This window comes from Macrotis lagotis, chromosome 6, assembly GCF_037893015.1.
Source record: "Macrotis lagotis isolate mMagLag1 chromosome 6, bilby.v1.9.chrom.fasta, whole genome shotgun sequence".
NCBI lineage: Eukaryota > Metazoa > Chordata > Mammalia > Peramelemorphia > Peramelidae > Macrotis > Macrotis lagotis.
Window position 1 is genome coordinate 89663552 of NC_133663.1, and position 6000 is coordinate 89669551.

The following is a 6000-nucleotide window of genomic DNA, read 5'->3' on the forward strand; positions in this document are numbered from 1 at the left end:
CCTCTTTGACAAAAGGAGGTAATAGATTCAAGTTATGGAATGAAACCTACATTTTGGGGTATTTTTTTTGTATATTTCTTATTAGGGCCTTATTTTTCTTTTTTTCTGGGGTGGGATGGAGGGAGGGAGAGAAAATAAAAAATGCTTGTTAATTGAAAAAAAAGTTTGAAAACCTAAAGTTGGGATCAATAAGGCTGATTTTAAAAATAGCATAAATAAAATATTGCTGTTCCTAGCAGAACCTGGGTAGATATTTCTGGTGAAATCTTTGTCAGTTGAAAAAAACCCACAAAATTGAATACAATAGTCAGAATTTAACTCTCTCCTGATACTTGATCATGTCCAAGTCATTGAGTCTTCTAGAGTCTCAGTTTTCTCATTTGTTAAATGAGACATCTATTCCAGCTCTAAGATCCAGTGAGCCTTGGTATAACTCAACTGAGAGAACGTAGTTGGGAATAATTCTTTTGTTTTCCTACAAGCAAACAATTAGACCAGCAAAGTTCTGAGCCTATGTGCCAAGGAAAACTAGAAATCCTGGAAGAGGTCCTATAGACTATAAAAGCTCACCAAGCATTTTGATCCTTATTTATCTCTAACAACACATATATCATGAATCAAAAATAATAAATAGGTAAACTTATCTCTGTATTGCAATGCATATGCTTTACTTTCTTGCAGATGCTTTTCAGATGCATTTGTGTGTAATAAAAATATAAATTCATTTTAAAAACATTGATGAATTATAGGAATTTTTATATGTATTTTCTCAATCATTGGATATTATTAGTATATCTCCTATCAAATGGGGATCCACAAGTTTTTGACTTTAAAAAAAGGGTCTTCCTCCTCAAAAAGATTAGGAACCAGAGAAGTAAAGCATCTGAATGACACAGTTGCAAGTGGTCTTTTCAAGTACTAGCTAGGAATGTTTAGACTGGACTTCAACTGGATCATGGATCTTCCAAGTAGAAGAACATTAAGGGCAGAAGAGGTTTAGGATAAAAAGTATGAACTAGTCCTAATGCCAACCAAGGGTGTGAACATGTATTGCTTTGGTTACCAATTTTAGGAAAGAGAAATCATCCAGGTTTTATAAAAATTTGTACCTAGTAAAATTAGGGTACAGGTAGTACCTGAGGTCAAATCTGACCTCAGACAGGTATTCACTTACTAGTTGTGTGACCTTGTACTTGTCAGTTGTGATTGCCTCTTCCCCAAAAAAGAAAGAGATCTCATCCAAATCCTCCATTTTACAAATGGTAGAATACAAAGAATGAAGAAATTTGGCCAAAATAAAATTTTCCACAGTGGAAAGGGCACTGAATCTGTAATAAAGATGCCTGGGTTCAATTGTAGTTCTGCCAATTAATTTCCTGTATTTGTGACATTGGAGAGACCTCTTTTGAAAATACTTCTAACCATCTTGGTATGGGGACACTGATTTACCAGGGGTCTGACATATAATCTATGCCACAATGGGACTAAAAATACAGGGATGTTAAAAATAATCTTTTAAAAATTATCACTTTGCTGACCTCTTGAACACCATATTGAAGTCTCACTTTTCAGGTTTTTTCTAATCAATTCCAGCTTAATGACAACTTTAATGGTATATAAAAAAAAAAGAGGACAAGAGAAAGGAAAGGGTAGAAGGGGAGCTTGATAACCATGTACCTAGATTTTTCAAATTCCAATGCTTTGGGAGTAAAACTGTTCTTAACAGAACTGAATGAAGATAGGAGCCTGGCAACTATAAAGCATGGTTAAGAATTAATTCAAATTTTGAAAATCAAACTAATCCAGTTTTGTCCTCCCAACTAGGTTCATTTTGAAAGAAGATTAATTCCTGCAAACTGTGGCTCTCCATTAACCACAATGATTTTTTTTTTGAGGCTAAAGTACTTATGTTTTTCCCTATCTCATTTTCATTGGGATTAGCAAATTGAGTTTTTCATGTCAGAATGCTCTGGATAATCCCCCTTTTCTATTCTTCTCCTACTACTGCTGATTGACTTCTGAAATTTTTTCTCTGAAAGACCCAAGGAAATTTGTTTCTTTTTTAATCCTACAATGTAAATAAAAGTTTGGATTTGTTTTTTGGGGTAAAAAAAGAAAATACTTAGCTGAGTGTTGTGAAAAGGGTGGAAAAGGGTGGAGAAGGGGAAGTACTGTCTGAGAAAGTCCTGTTTGATTTTAGGAAAGACAAATCACCCAGGTATTATATAAATTTGTACCCAGTGGTAATGGAGTATAAGGCAGAATCTGAGAGCAAATCTGATACTCACTAGCTGTGTGACATTGTATAAATCATTTAACCCTGATTATCTCCTTCCAAAAAGAAAAAGAGAGAGATCTTATTCAAACCCTCCATTTTACAGATGGCAGAATGCAAAAAAATGAAGAGATTTGCCCAAAATAAGACTTCCATGCAGTGGGAAAGGACACTGAATGTGTAAAAGGAATGTTTGGGTTCAAACTCTAGCACCTCCTCTTAATTTCCTGTATTTGTGATATTGGAGAGACCCCTTTTAAAAATACTTGGCTTAGGGTAGTGAAATTGGTTCTGAGCCAGAAGTTTATACTTAATGATTATAGTACCAAAATAACATTTATTCCCTTCACTTTTCTTGGGCTTCAGTTCTATTATCTGTAAAACGAGATTGGATTAAATGAATGAACTCCAAGATCATTTCCAGTTCTAAATCCATATGAAAGTCACACAACTATCTAAAGGACATCTCTTGGCTCCCGGTTCAGAGCCCTAACTCTTAGACCAAGCCAAGTATCTAACAGAGGAAGGACACTTCAAGGATTGCTGCTGCTAAGTAATTCAAGAAAGGTGGAAAGCTACTTGTTACAATTTAAGATTCTTTATGATTTAGTTTTACCCAGGCAGAAATACACAAGGTTTTAACACTGACCCTCATGTAAAACAGGGAGAAAGCAAACCCAGCAAGCATTTTTAGTAAATGTGCCAAGGGAAAAAAAAATACAAGGTACATAAAATTTTCCAACCCTAATTAAGCAGCCCCATTCCTCTGTGCACATACCTTATTTATTGAATCTACCACTCGTTGTGATGCTCCAGTCCTGAATTCTAAAGTCAAGTGTCCATTGTATCCCTTTGATATTTCCAGGTCCAAAATAAGGCACATTTGGCTTTAATTCTTTGAAATTGCAGGAAACCCCTCCATGAAGATATGGGGAATGGAATCAGAAACAAGACACTGAGAAATTGTCACAGAATTCCATGCAAATTGGGAAAATCTCAATCCAAAGAGCCATTAGAGAGTCAAATGGAAATGGAGGATCAAGCAGAGAACTGTTTCTTGGATGAATATTTCCTCTTTCTTTTTCTTCTCATTCAAACATGTCAGGATTCCTATCCCTGAAAGTAGTTCATCAAGGTATGGTCTGAAAGTATTATATTTGCCTCCTATGACCCAGAGTTTCTCTTTTGCCAAAGAGAGCAATAAGCTAGGACTTACCAATTTATGAGTTCCAACATTTTTCTATAAGAAAAGCTGAGTCACAAAGCTTTTTTTTACTTTCATTTTTCCTTAGCTGAAACAGAAACCTATGATATACTCAACTACTTTAAAATGAAACAAGTGATAAAGTCACTGAAACCTGATTAAAGTCAGCAGAAATAGAAAAAGAGAAGAAATTGTGCAAAGTTGATCATCCCAGACAAGTAAATATAAAATAAAAATATTCTTGGAAAAGGATATCATAATATCACATGGGAGCATATGGTGAGAAGGTGGGGGAAATCTTGCCCCGCCCTTGCTTTGAGTCTTCCTGGTATGTTCTGTTTATGCCTCTGAGTTTCCCCACCCCACCCCCAGTCCTCCCCTTATAGCTGCTTTAATTAAAATAATTCACTTGACTCATTAATTCTTGATGAGTACCCTTAAAAAGAAGTTCCAAATAGAACTAAAAATCTTCTAAGAATTCAGACAAATACATATGATATCTTAAATATATGCAGAAATAGGCAAAAGAAAAAATTCAAACTTAAAAGATTCATAATATAATATAGAAATAATACATTTATATATGTATTTAAATATATTCGTGTGACTATAATGCATACATGAACACTCATATATATTTTCATATGTGTTCTTTATGTATTAACTCATTGATCTGCCCAATAGCCCTGTGAGGTCAGCGCTCATATCATCTTCATTTTACAAATGAAGAAGCTGAGGCACAAAGAGGTTCTGTGACTTGTCTAAGGTCGAGCAACTAGAAAGGGTCTGAGGGATCAAGTTCTCTAAAACAGAAATTTCAAACTCCAAGAACAAAACTCCCTTGCTATCTGCAGGAATAAAATTAAAATGTAATTAGGAGGCACCTAGGGATAGAGTAAGATAGAGCACCGGCCCTGGCTGTAGTCAGGAGGACCTGAGACTTAATGATTGCCTAGTTGTGTGACCTTGAGCAAGTCACTTAACCCCAATGCCTTAAAATTAAAAATGTAATTAGGAAATGTTTAACAAAATAAATAAAAGTTAAATGCAACTTAGTTTTCATTTATAGTTTTCTAAGTCGATACATGATCCGTTTCTATTCGAATTCGACACCTGCCGTGCTCCTATCCATGGCATCACGGAGATGCCCTTAAGCTAGATTCTAATTTTCCCTCTCGTTGCTTCTATTGGCTTTTAATTTGCTACTGTATCTAATATGTATTAATCATTGATCGTGCAAGGATACATATATAAGCAAAAATAAAGACATCAGGGGTTTCTATTCACTTGGGAGAAGATAACACGTAAAAAGGGGGCTGGAAAAGGACAGGGGGGGAGAGATCCCTAGCAGGGAGAGGAGAGGGATGGCAGGAGCTGGCAAGTTTAGGGGCGCGCTGAGACGCAGCCCAGATGGGCTGGTCCCTCAGGGGGAGTCCCAGAAAGGAGCTCGCCAATGGGAGATAAGGGAGCCCAGGTGCAGGGATATGTCAAGGTGAAAAGACCATAAATGCAGAAAGAAGAGAATGGAAGGAAAAGATTTGGCTGCGACGTTTGGACAGTCACAGGCAGAGGCAGAACCAGGAGAGGACTGGGAGGTGGAGAAGCGTCCCTCCCTTTCCCCCACTTGGCTCCAGGCTCCACTCTGGACTTGATCTCCCAAACCCCAGCTCTGAAGCCTCCCTGCAGCCCCATTCACACATTGAAAAGGTGTAGCCTTTATTCTGGATCCTTTCCCTCTGATTGGACGAACCTCCTTTGGGTGAAATGGATGAGTGCTGCCAAGATAGTCTAGAAAAGAATCGAACTGATTTTCCTTTTCTCTCTCCTCCACCACCCCCTCGCCCCATACTTTCCCTATTCGTCTTGCTGGGTGCCACACCTCGCCTACACATGAACACCTTAAGGTGGGCATGTGACTCATCCTTGCATTCTGTCATGACTATACCCCAGTTGGGTTGGGGGGCAGGGAAGGAGGTAAATGTCTCCCCTCTTTATTATACCTGCAAAAACTATCATCCCACCCCCTCCACACCAAACACGCCCCACATAAAGAACTTACCCCATCTCCAAGAAGAATCATCAAAAATGGAGAGCCAACTCTCCTTATCTAGGGAAGGGAGTAGTTTTGCGGAACACTTGCCTGTGATTTTCTAGTCACTTTTAGAGCTGCACTGCCACCAACTGGTTCCTGTCCTCATACAGGAAAGCAGCAGTTTCTGCTGGGAAGGAAATGCTGAATATTTTAGGTATAGAAACTGGAGGTGGACCAAATAGTACCTATACTCCTAATAAAGTCCCACAGAAAGTTGATTATTCTCAACTTGCTTGTCTTTGCTAGCTTATTGTTCGTGAGGTAGAACTTGACACCTGTTCCACTTTGAATTTTTATTATTGGTTTCTTTTAGAATGAATTTGTTCAGTTGACTTATTTATTTGTTTAAAATTCTTTAGAAAACCATTTGTTTATAGCCTTTATTCATTAGGGAAATGTTCTTAGTATTATTATTAGTTAATTCATCAC

General features: G+C 37.4%; 1 protein-coding gene across 3 annotated transcripts in view; it reads right to left on the reverse strand.

Moving 5' to 3' along the window:
* Positions 1 to 5658, reverse strand: part of LOC141491077 (caspase-10-like) — a 38962-nt gene extending 33304 nt beyond the window's left edge. For 2 of the 3 annotated variants that reach the window (XM_074191659.1, XM_074191658.1), the window contains exon 1: positions 3054 to 3778. The gene's annotated coding sequence lies outside the window, so the exon portion shown is untranslated. Of the gene's footprint in view, positions 1 to 3053; positions 3779 to 5538 lie in introns of those variants that run through there. The other variant, XM_074191660.1, reaches the window with a different exon arrangement.
* Between the last annotated feature and the right edge of the window lie 342 nt (positions 5659 to 6000).